General features: G+C 45.4%; 2 protein-coding genes across 24 annotated transcripts in view; one reads left to right on the forward strand and one right to left on the reverse strand.

Annotated features, from left to right (window-relative positions):
- WIPF3 (WAS/WASL interacting protein family member 3) overlaps positions 1-4,791 on the reverse strand; it is an 88,607-nt gene extending 83,816 nt beyond the window's left edge. Inside the window, exon 1 of one of the 5 annotated variants that reach the window (XM_028489931.2) lies at positions 4,629-4,791. The gene's annotated coding sequence lies outside the window, so the exon portion shown is untranslated. Of the gene's footprint in view, positions 1-4,009; positions 4,118-4,628 lie in introns of those variants that run through there. The other 4 variants (XM_028489930.2, XM_028489934.2, XM_028489935.2 and 1 more) reach the window with 4 other exon arrangements.
- The window catches only part of LOC114486304 (uncharacterized), a 277,756-nt gene continuing 268,360 nt past the window's right edge, over positions 3,421-12,816 (forward strand). For 18 of the 19 annotated variants that reach the window (XR_008617379.1, XR_008617377.1, XR_008617381.1 and 15 more), the window contains exon 1: positions 4,969-5,777. The gene's annotated coding sequence lies outside the window, so the exon portion shown is untranslated. Of the gene's footprint in view, positions 3,554-4,968; positions 5,778-12,816 lie in introns of those variants that run through there. The other variant, XR_008617385.1, reaches the window with a different exon arrangement.

Raw genomic sequence — 12,816 nt, forward strand, 5'->3', positions numbered from 1 at the left:
GGACCGGGGCACGAACCCGTGTCCCCTGCATCGGCAGGCGGACTCTCAACCACTGTGCCACCAGGGAAGCCCAAGGCAAACAATTTTTAAAAGCATCAGATGATAATAATAATTTAAAAAATAGCTAATTTATTTAACATTACTATGAACCAAGCACTGTCCTAGGCACTGGACCTATTTTAAGTTATTTACCCTAAATATGAGATAAGTAGTATTATTACTATGCCCACTTTACAGATGAGGAAACTGAGGCACAGAAAGGTGAAGTAATATGTCCAAGGTCATACAACAAATAAATGATGAATGAAAGATTCCAACCCAGGTGTTTCAAATTACAGCTGTTTTACAAAAGAAGAAATAATAATATTTAATTTCTAAAAGAAGCAGAGGCCTTCTGATCTTACAGGTTGAGCTTAGCTTCCTTCAGCTTTAAAGGAGATATCTATTATACATCTTGTCCATACAATCATGCCTGATGACCCATATTAACAGAGGGGAATGAGACAGTAAAAGTCAAAAGGACAGTTAATCCAAACTGACTTTTGACCTTTATATATGAAGGTATTCATTCATTCACTCACTCACTCATTCACTACTCATCACATGCCACCCATGATGCAGCTGCTGGGAAGAGAGATGAAACAGATATAGTACCTGTCCTCCAGGAGCTCAGGTGCAATAAGGGAGAGTCAGACAGGTAAAGGGCACCTTGGGCTTATGAGTTGGCTGATAGCAGACCAGGGCAGGGTGTGGCATGATCATTCTGAGAACATTTTAACCCTTGGTTTCTCTGTCCATCTGATAATGGGAGTAAGAAAAATCAACTCCCTTATAGGGCTGTTGGGTTGATTTCATATGTAGAAAGCTCTTAGCCTAGTCAGGCACAACAAGTATTCAGTATGAGGTAGCCTTTGGCTCTTAAGGCACAGTGGATGGCAGCCTGGGCACCTTGCTCTGACACACACCTGCACACACATGGACCCAAGTCCTCACAAGCTCCCTACTGCCTCCTCTTAGATACTCCCAGGAGCTGACAGGCTTACAGTCCATAGACAGGCCTGGCACTTCCTTTCTGGATGCCACCATCTCCAATTCAGTGTCTCACTGGAATACATCGCCCACACAGGGTGAATATTCCTTCAAGATGCACTTGAAAATCTTTCACAGAGCCTGGCCCACATAATGCCCACCTGGCATTTTTGCCACATTTGCTCTGCTTCACTCTGTCTCTTTGGCACTTCAGCACGGCAGTTCACCACACAATTCCCCTGCTGCAAAACGGGTCGGGTTCCTGCTTGGGCAGGCCTAAGGAAATACCCAACTAGAACGGCAAAGGGGAAGTTTCAAGTGCACTATTGGCTGAAGTCAGTGAGAAAACTTATGTGTTGCACCTGCTCCGCATCAGCTGGGAACCATCCATCTCTTCGGTTTTGTGCGGTGGCTACATAAGAAGTAATTAATCATTTTCTCACCAACCCTAACTCATATTTAATAGTTCCCTCTCGAAGTCTGTTTTGTCATGCTCTCAGCAGAGTCAGTCAAACATTATGATTCCTTTCTAAATATTCCAGCAGCCAGATGGCAAGAACACTAACTGTGACATGGCAAAACTCGCCTAAAGATAACTTCGTGATGCATAATCACGCTTGATGGCACTCAGCTGAGCAGATTCATCCAGCTACCTCTTTACCTGCCCCACTTAATCCATCTTCTTCAAAACAAAACTTTCTAATTCCAAGAACAAGACAAACATTCAACTCTGCAATGTGATATTATCTGGTAAAACAAACACGATTCTTCTCCTCTGGCTTCTGAATTTTAGGCAGAAGTATAAAATCACTAGAAGAACACACTTTAGGACACATTTCTCAAGATTTCTCTCTAGATAAAATATTCCTGTACCCTAAAGTTTCAAATATTTCTGCACCAAATGTAAGTATATTTACAACACATTTGCTGGAAAACAAATTTCTGTCCTTCTGCTGAGTTATTTTTGTAGGTTTTTTAAAAACATAAGCATTGATAAACATATATTTATAAATTCTAGAATGTAGGAAAGTTGACTGTTTTTCCCTAGTGAAAATCCTACATGTTCTCCTCTAGAGTAAATTACATTTTGGTTTCTCAGATCTTTTCTAGGTTATATTATTTATTTTGTGTGTGTATTTAAGTGACTGCAAAATCACAACCTGTACTGTATGATTTCTGAACAGTAAATCTCCTAAAAACAGTGTTTCCAGGCTGGGCCAGCTGGCTTTCTCCTGTTCCTAAAACTGTATGTTCTTAGACACACACACACACTTCCTCCATCCCTTCCGCTGCTGGCTACCTTCAGTCTGTGACACAATCTCACACTCACAACTATATGAAAACAACAGAGACTCCTGGAAAGGAACCAAAAGGGGGCATGGCAGGAAGCCAGCCTTCAAGTCTCTGTCACCCTGATGGCTCTACCCTGATTCAGGTGGCCAAAAATTGCTTGTTTATGGTTGCATGTATAGAATTTGAAATCTGTGTACCCAGGTTCTTAACCCTGCTCCCCTAAGTAAGGCATTTAACCTCTGTGACTTTTTATTTTCTTGTCTGTAAAAAAAGGCACAATAACAATACTACCCTTAAAGAACTGTGAATCGGGCTTCCCTGGTGGCGCAGTGGTTGAGAGTCCGCCTGCCAATGCAGGCGACGCGGGTTCGTGCCCCGGTCCGGGAAGGTCCCACGTGCCGCGGAGCGGCTGGGCCCATGAGCCATGGCCGCTGAGCCTGCGTGTCCGGAGCCTGCGCGTCCGGAGCCTGTGCTCCGCAACGGGAAAGGCCACAACAGTGAGAGGCCCGCGTACCGCAAAAAAAAACAAAAACAAACAAACAAAAAAAACTGTGAATCATGTGAGGTGATTCGTATAAAGGCATTTGGTAAGGCCCTCTTCAGTGTGTATTTCATTTCCCGTTATTGCTAAACTTTCTTTGCTCCCTGTTCTTATTTATTTATTTATTTTTCTGATTTGGTTTCTGTGGTTTTTAAATGTATCTCTAAAATTCATTGGCTGGAAAACTGCAGTAATCTGTGTGCTACTACAATGAGTGGATTTTTAGCATTAAATTTTTATTTACTTTTTTACTGAGGGAAAGCATAAGTGCACAAATCTCAAGGGAATAACCTCACAAATATCTATATGTGTACACCTGTGTTACCACTACTTAGGTCGAGGTAGGGAGCATTTCTGGCACCTGTGAAGCCTCCTTTTCTGTCCAAGTCATTACCAGGCCCAAAGGCAACCCAACCCCTCTTCTAAGCTTCGTCCTCATTAATAGCTTTGCCTAAAATTAAAAAAAAAAAAACTTTTTCAGGGGAGGCTGGAGTCCCTGCGATAACTACTACTGCTGACCAGAAGAAATGTACTTCTCTTCCCTCTAAAGAGATAAAGGTTCTGTAAAAGAGGAGAGAGGCACGAACTTTCTGAATCACACAGGTTACGCAGAACAAAGCCCTCATTTTGCAGCCAAGGACACCCCCAGGCTCGAAGAGGCGAAATGACAGCCCACCTTCCTGCTGCAGAGTAAGTTTCCTTCCAAACAGAGCCCGTCACAAAACAGCGCGAGCATCAGGGATGTTGTCGGCTCGTTCCAGCGCGCCAGAACAGCTCTCCCGGCCTCTCCCAGGACAGAACTTCTTTCCAGGGAGCAGCGCGCACTGGGTCCCCACGCCACCCCGGCTCCCGTCGCAGGCATACCCACGCGGCTGGCAAGCCACGCTCAGAAAGCGCTGTTCCTGCGAGCCAGTGCCCGCCTGCCCACGGGGACAGGGCTGGGCTCCCTGTCCTCCAGCCCCCACCCGGAGATTCGGAGTGCCCTCTCCCCCAGACCTGCTCCCGCATCCCCGCTCCACCTCCGCCTCCGGTGTGTACTAAGGGAGGCGGGGAATAGGCTCTGCCACCTTCTCCCTTATTCCTCCAAAGGAGACTTTAAAACCCATGCATGGCCAGATCGAAATCGCTGAAGCACAGACTACTGACCTCAGGGGCCTGGAGATGAGCACTGGGAAGGGAGTCCCGAGACCTGTGCTCTGGCCCCAGTTCAGTCACCACGAGCTGTGTGACCTTGCGTAAGTCACTTTACATCTCCGAGATTGGCTTCCTCATCGAGGGCTTCTGTATCCCCCAAGCCACCTTCATTTCTGCAATTTCCTAGCTGCTCTTTACTTCGCTCCCGCTCATCCCGCGACAGCCCCCTCCCCAGCGAGACCCCAGCCTTTTGTTCTGGGGGTGAAGCGGGGAAGGGAGGAACGGAGAGCTTGGCGAAGACCAGGCCCGGGCGGCCTTGTCGCCAGGAGCTGCTCTCCGGAGAGTCGGGTCGGGGGAAGTCACCAGGCAACCCCGCGGTGACCTCGTTCCCTCCGCGGTCCCGTTACGGCCGGGCCCTGGAGAGGCCGCGCGGCGGGCAGCGGGTGGCAGGGTCCTGGGCAGCGCAGCGCATCGCCCCGGGCTGGGGGCGCCCGGACACCCGCATGCGCGCACGCAGCACTCCTGCCCCTGCCGGCGTTTCACTCAGCTCCGGGACGGCCCGAGCGCCCGCAGCTGCGGCTCTTCCCTCCTCCCTCCGGCACCGACCCGGGCACGCGCGCGGAGCCGCTACCTGCCGCTGGCCGTGCCGAGGACAGGACAGGATTCGTCTCTGGCCGAAGTCCCCGCCGCCGCCGCCGCCGCCTCTAGGCTCCGGGCTCCGTCCCGCAGCGTCCGTGCTCCAGGCGGCGCCGCTGGGGCCAAGCTGCGCTGGGTGCTGCGCTCGGTGAGCGCCGCTCACTCTCTGGCCGCCAGCTCTGGGGCTGCCGGGACGCGAAGGCGGGGCCGTCGCCCCCACCTGCTTCTCCGGCTCCTGCCGGGGAGTCGCAGCCGGCCCGCGCGCAGGGACGCGGCCTGGGCGGGCGGGGTCTCTCTGGAACCCGGGAGGCGGGTCCTAGCCTCCGGGCGCGCCTCTGCTTGACGGAGTCCCAAGTCTAAGCTGAGGAGAGAGTCTAAGCTTGGGGCCCAAGGCTGGAGTTCCCCAGATAGGAGGGGCTGTGATGCGAGCGACACCCGGCCCAGCACCGCCAGGCTGGGGACACTCCACTCCTTCATCAATTTATTCCAAAATATTTTGAGCCCCTCCTATGCTCCAGGCGGCGTCATAAGCGGTGTGGACAAAAGAGAGAACGAGATTGTCTCGTGCCCAACTAATGGACAACTACCCTGCAGAACCAAGAGGGAGCGGTCACAGAGGGGGCCCTGATCCAGACTTGGGGAGGTCAGGGAAGGCTTCTGGAGGAGCTGGTGGCTAAAAGAACTAAAGGATGTGCATGAATTATCCGGTTGGAGTGACCTGGGGAGGTAGATTGTCCCAGGTGGAGCCGGAGGGGAGAGGGAGCCGGCTGTCTGAAAACTGAAGGGTCTAAGGAGCCGAAAGAACTTGGTATGGCCAGTAAATCCTTGCCACACTTCACGTTCAGACCCCTGGAAAGATGCAGAAAGATTGTGTCTGAGGCTGGATGTATTCCACTAGGCGCATGACTGGTTGGTGAGGATTTCGAATCTCCCACGTGTTGCGCATTCCCGCTGGTGGAGGAGCTAAGAGGATACTCGTGGACCGTTCACTGCAATTTACCCGAGCATCTGTGAGCCAGGCACTCTGCAGGACCCTTAGGATGTGCTGTGGAAGGAGGCTGTGTCTCTACGCAAAAGGAGCTACAAGTCTGCTGTGGGGGAGAGACCTGTAATCAGCGCTTGGATGAGGTGCATGGGAACACAGGTGAGAGAGCAGTTAATGCTGGTAGGGAGGGGGATCTCACACATGGAGAGCAAACTGTCTCCAGGTTCAGGTTCTGTAGCAGCTGCTGTCAAAGTATGTTGCCCAAGCAGACCTTAGCTGGTTTCTTAATTACTAGTGTTTACGGGCTGACAATGTGTAGGCTTATATTTACAGCAAGGATAAATAATTCATTCCTGATGCCGTTCCCTCCTGTGTTGTCCAGAACATGGGCTTCTGTTTGACTCAGGTGAAGAAGGTGTAGTCAGTGGAAGCCAGTGAGGTACTTGCTTCCCACCTGTTTGTCCTGTGCAACTCATGCCTTTCCTCCTTTAGAACCAAAATAAATGGGCATGGGCATGAAATATGAAAAACTGCTCAACCTAAAATTCATAAACCGTTTTGCACAGGTGATCACTAAAAGAAAAACATCTAAACATTACCAGACAGTTTCCTTCTTGGGATCCATAATGTGTATTCTCATTAAATACAAAACTACTAGTATTCTAATGCAAAAGGAAGGAAAGGTAAAATAGCAGAGAAGACATTTGCATGAGCCCAGAGTTCCCACCAGGTCTTCTGCTGAATGGCCCAAGCAGGAGTTAGTTGAATGGAAAGGCTATTATCTTAAGAGATAGGTGTGAGCTGGCGTGGATCAAATAATTTGTGCAAAAAGGCTACTGGTTGGAAAGGATGGAGAAATGGTGAGTGAGGAAAATATTTGGAAAGTGGGGACATTTGTGCTGAAATCTTCAGGTGCCCAATGTCTCATATCCATGTGAAGTAACTGTGCCATTGATGCCTTGTTTATATGGACATTAGAGAAGGATCCATTCCCCCTGGCTCCACCAGGATGTACATAACTATAGGACAGCACTAGCTATTCCAGGTGGATGATACAGGCATACCTTGGAGATATTGTGGGTTCAGTTCCAGAACACTGCAATAAAGCAAATATTGCACTAAAGTGAGTCACATGAATTTTTTGGTTTCCAGTACATATGTTTACACTATACTGTACTCTATTAAGTGTGCAATAGCATTATATCTAAAAAATGTACACACCTTACTTTTAAAAAAAACTTTATTGCAAAAAAAAAAGAATGACCATCATCTGATAAAGCAAGGTTGCCACAAACCTCCAATTTGTAAAAAAAAAAAAAAAAAAAAAAAAAAATCTTCGAAGTGCAATAAAACGAGATATGCCTGTATTTGTTTAATCACAGGTACTGTAAGTCACCTTCCCAATAGCCAAACCCTTTTCCCTTTCCTCCCTATTAACAGAACTGAGGATTATGATTGGTCCAAGACTACCATGACAGTCCCATTCCTGATTTCCCAGTCTTTCTTGCAGCTAAGGAAGTCATTGACCCGGTTCTGGCCAATGAGTTGAAAGAGGGAGTTGGCTGGGGGGCTCCTGAGACCTCCTTTACTGGCTCTGACTTTCCATTTTTCATGTTCTTTGTGCCTTGAACACAAATGAGATGGCTAGTGATGCTGCAACCAGATTACAACCAAGAGACAATGAACATGAGACCGAAAAGCCAATATAATCAGGATGGCAGAGTAGAAAATAGAGCAAGTGTGTATGGTACTTCTGGGCATTCAGATGAAATCCAGCAACAGCCCACCTCTGAACTTTTTATGTGAGAGAGATAGCCCTTGCTAGTTTAAGCCACTGAGACTGAGTTTTCTATTCCTTGTGGTCAAATGTATTTCTAACTGATACCGTAGCCTGGTAAAGGGCAAACATCTCTTCTCCTCCTGCTCACCAAATGCCTGCAATAGCTCACCTTTCACACTTTCTCCTTGTAAACTTATATTTATATCTGCCATGACTTATTAAGCTCTTCAGGAGAACAGCACTATAGAAATCTTAAATGTTTTGTACATGTATCCACATCCATTCCTCAAGAATTTGTAGAGCAGCTATTACATGGTGATAATGTACTGGGTCTAGGGGCGCTAAAACAGATTCACAGCCCTGCCTCCAGGGACCTGACAGCTTAGCAGAGGACACGGCTTGTAAATAGAGTATTACAGTTTCCTGGAGAGAGGGATAATACAGGAGAAGAAATGATGAACACTGCCTGATGGTGGGGAGAAGGGAGACAGTAATGCCTGAGCTGGGCTTTCGTGGATGAACTGGAGTTTCCCATCAGAAACTGGGGAAGGGAAGCCGTTTCAGGGGAGAGAAAATCTGAAAGAGGTTGGTGGACCAGGAGCCTCAAACTCCACATGTCTGAAATTGAACTCATGGTCTTCCTACTAAACCTGACCCATTCCTGGTGTTGCCCATCTCCCCATCCATCCAACCCAATCACCCAACAAACCCTCAGCTCCCTTTCCCTCATGGCACCTCCCCTCGGTGGATTTTGCCTCTTGGCCCCATCTGGTTCTACCCTTCTGCACCAATGCCACCTGCCACCGGAGCCTGTCACCTCTCCAGCACTTCCACAGTTGCCTCTTAGCTGGTCATTCTGCAACGTGCTGCTTCTCTCTTCCAAACCAGTATTCACAGTGTGGCCAGAGATGGTCCTGAAACTCAAAGCTGATCTTAATTCCCATTATCTGTAATTTCGTTCTTGTTGCTTTGCTCTGATAATAACCAAACTCCTGAGCTCTGTCTGAAGGCACTCACAGTCTACAGCATGACTTGCTCAGCCTTTCCCCTCTCCCTTGATCTCTTTACTCCAGTCGTGTTGGTCTGCTTTCAGATCCTTGAACAGGTAATATTCTTTATTTTCACTCGCCCTTTGCACATGCTTTTCCCTCTTTGAAGAGAACATCCCCCAAATGAACTCCTCCTCGTTGTTCAGATCTCAACTTAACTCAGCCATCACTTACCTGGAATTCGACAATGTCACCTTCCACTATAAGAGCTCATAATCCCATGTAACTTTCTATGCAGCATTTATTACAGTTGTAATGATGCCATTATTGGTTTGATGATTTGATTAATGTCTGTCCCCCCAGACTAGACCATGGTATCCGTGACTTCAGGAGCTATCTCTGTCTCTATTGTATCCTTATCTCACAGAACAGAGACTACTACATAGTAGGCACTCAAAACATGTTTGTTGAGTTATGAAAGAAATGAACAAATGAGGCTTGGAGTCTTGAGCTAACTATCTGAGAGTCTATATATTTTTTAACTTTTAATATCAACCTTACTGAAAAGTAATTTATATATGAAAAAATGTACTCATTTAAAATGCCAACAAATGTGTTCTCTGATGTAACCTCTACCCTTATCAAATATTTCAAACACCCAAAAAGGTCCCTTGTGCCTCTTTGCAACCAGTCCCTACTCCCAGTCCCAGGCGCCCACAGAACTATTATTGATTAGTTTTGTCTTTTCTAGAGCTTTGTATATTGAATATACATGATATACTCTTTTGTGTCTGGCTTTTTTGCTCAGCATAATGTATTTGAGCTTCATCTCTGTGTTTTGTGTAATTTATTCCTATTTATTGCTGGTTAGTATTTCACTGTATTTCACAATGCCAGTATTTGTTTATCCATTCACCTGTTGGTGGACATTTGGGTTGATTCCAGTTTTAGGATGTTACAATTAAAGCTGCTTTGAATATTTGTGTATAAGTCTTTTTGTAGATAAATGTTTTTATTTCTTTTAGGTAAATACTTAGGAATATAGTTTTAAGAATCATTAGCATTTAAAGATAAAACCTTGGAATCACAATGAAAAACTACTTCACACCCACTAGGATGCCATAATTTTTAAAAAAGGAAAACAACAAGATGTGGAGAAGTTGGAACCCTCATACATTGATGGTGGGAATGTAAAATGCTACAACTGCTGCGGAAAACAGTTTGATGTTTCGTCAAAAAGTTAAACATAGAATTACCATAAGACCAAGAAATTCCAATCCTAGGCATATACCGAAAAAAATGGAACACAGGAGTTCGAATAAAACTTGGACCTGAAAGTTCATAGCAGCACTATTCACAATAGCCAAAAGGTGTAAACAACCCAAATGTCCATCAACAGATGAATGGGTAAACAAAATGTGATATATCCATATAATGGAATATTATTTGACAATAAAAAGGAATGAAATACTGATACATACCACAACATGGATGAGCCTTGAAAACATTAGGCTAAGTGAAAGAAGCAGACACAAAAGGCTGCATATTGTTTAATTCCATTTATATGAACTATCTAGAATAGGCAAATCCATGGAGACAGAAAGCAGATTAGTGGTTTCCAGGGGCTGAGGAGAGGAGAAAATGGAGCATAGCTGCTTGATGTGACCAGGGTTTCCAACTAGGGGGTAAAAATGTTCTGGAACCAAATAGTTGTAATGATTGTACAACATTGTGCATGTACTTAATGTACTTAATGCCATTGAATGGTTTACTTTAACATGGTTAGAGTAAATTTTATGCTATGTATACTTTACCACAATAATGATGATGATGATGATGGTAATAATAATAATAATAATAAAAGTTACAACCGGACTTCCCTGGTGGCGCAGTGGTTAAGAATCCGCCTGCCAATGCAGAGGACACAGGTTCAAGCCCTGGTCCGGGAAGATCCCACATGCCACGGAGCAACTAAGCTCCTGCGCTGTAACTACTGAGCCTGCGCTCTAGAGCCTGCAAGCCACAACTACTGAAGCCTGTGCGCCTAGAGCCCGTGCTCTACATCAAGAGAAGCCACCACAATGAGAAGCCCGCGCACCGCAACAAAGAGTAGCCCCTGCGCGCCGCAACTAGAGAAAGCCCCACGTGCAGCAATGAAGACCCAACACAGACAAAAATAAATAAATAAATAAATTTAAAAAAACAGGTACAACCTTAGAGGGGTGTGAGGGTCTTGGGCAGTGGTTCCCACCCTCTGTAAAGACTGCTGCATCACCCCATGCATCACAAGCCCATAGCTGGCTGAGGGTGGGGCTACCTGTCAGGTAGAATTTAGCCATGAGTCTTCCGTGCAAGTTTCTGCCTAGGGAGGAGGCTCCACCTTGCTGAGAGTAAGAGTAAGAGGCATGGCATTCTATCGCTTAACATCAGGCTGGGGCTGATTCCTGCAGGTTCCTGGGATGGCTGAGAAATGACTTCATGAGCACAGCACAAAAAAGAGAGCAGGCAGTTCTATTTAAACAGCAACCCTGTGCCAAAGAGTGCCCAAGGGAATAGTTCACTACCTGTGGATGCCGTTTAATCCCATCGTGCTGCCTCCCAAAATTCTACTGTTCTTCCAAAATGTGCTGCAAACACCCAAAGGTTGCAGTCTACCTTTCTTGCTTCCAGAGTAAGAATAGAGGAAGGTCGAGGCCCATGGAGAACACAGGATTTTACTGAACAGGCAGAGAAAGAGGATCCAACTCATGAAGGATGAGGGACAGAAGGGGAAAAGAGAGAGGAAAGAGCCTGGAGAGAAGGGGGTACAGAAACCAAGGAGAGAGAAGACGTGGCCGACAGCGTCATGCTGCACGGAGGTCCCATTCAAGGGCCAAGAAATGTGACAATGGGAGGTCATCGGTTACCCTAGCAATTGCAAGTTCAGTGCAGTAGAACAAGCAGAAGCCTGATCTTAGTGGGTTGAAGTATAAGAAGTTGCTGAGGGAGTATTGACCATACTTTGAGTGTGCATTATTTTTTCAGGAACTTCGACCAAGAAGAGGGGAGAGAGCATTAAATCTAGAAGAGAAGAAAGAATCAAGGGAGAGTAGAGAATCTATCATATTGTAGGTTAAGAGAAAAGACCCAGCAGAGAAATGATTTCAAGATTTAGGAAAGCGAGGGAGTTGGAAATATAGCAAGGTATTTTCTGAAGTACCTTTTTAGACTCATTCTTTGAGAAACTGAGAAGGGATTTGCTGAACAATATTTCACAAAGTTTTCAAAACCTTTAATCCTTCTAAGTACATAACATAAAATAGTATAAAAAACCTTGATCTTGGAGACAAAAGATGGGGATTCAAGCTATTATCAGCTAGCTGTGTGATGTTCACTATTTCAATAGCTTGTTAGATCTTCAAAATATTAATTCTTTCATCTGCAAAAAGGGGGCAGTGATTTCTGCCATGCCTCAGCGTCATTATCAGAATACCAAGAGGGGGAATTCCATGAAATTCATAAAATTGAAAGCACTTTGTTTTACTGTTAGGGCCACAGAAATGTAAAGAACTTTACCTGTATTACTGTACCATATTTTAAATTAATCTGCACTCACTGGAAGCACCAACTAAAAGAAAATTATTATTTATTTATTTTATTTCATTTCATTTTTAGGTCTTTTTATTAGTTATCTATTTTATACATATTAATGTATATATATCAATCCCAGTCTTCCAATTCATCCCACCACCACCGCCCTGCCCCGCTTTCCCCCCTTGGTGTCCATATGTTTGTTATCCACATCTGTGTGTCTATTTCTGCCTTGCAAACTGGTTCATCTGTACCATTTTTCTACGTTCCACATATATGCGTTAATACACGATAATTGTTTTTCTCGTTCTGACTTACCTCACTCTGTATGACAGTCTCTAGGTCCATCCACCTCACTACAAATGACCCAATTTCGTTTCTTTTTATGGCTGAGTAATATTCCATTGTATACATGTACCACATCGTCTTTATCCATTCGTCTGTCGATGGGCATTTAGGTTGCTGCCATGACCTGGCTATTGTAAATAGTGCTGCAATGAACATTAGGGTGCATGTGTCTTTTTGAATTATGGTTTTCTCTAGGTATATGCCCAGTAGTGGGATTGCTGGGTCATATGGTAATTCTATTTTTAGTTTTTTAAGGAACTTCCATACTGTTCTCCATACTGGCTGTATCAATTTACATTCCCACCAACAGTGAAATAGGGTTCCCTTTTCCCCACACCCTCTCCAGCATTTATTGTTTGTAGACTTTTTTTTTTAACATCTTTATTGGAGTATAATTGCTTCACAATGGTGTATTAGTTTATGCTTTATAACAAAGTGAATCAGTTATACATATACATATGTCCCCATATCTCTTCCCTCTTGCGTCTCCCTCCCTCCCACCCTCCCTATC

Source organism: Physeter macrocephalus, chromosome 5 (assembly GCF_002837175.3).
Source record: "Physeter macrocephalus isolate SW-GA chromosome 5, ASM283717v5, whole genome shotgun sequence".
In the NCBI taxonomy this organism is placed as follows: domain Eukaryota; kingdom Metazoa; phylum Chordata; class Mammalia; order Artiodactyla; family Physeteridae; genus Physeter; species Physeter macrocephalus.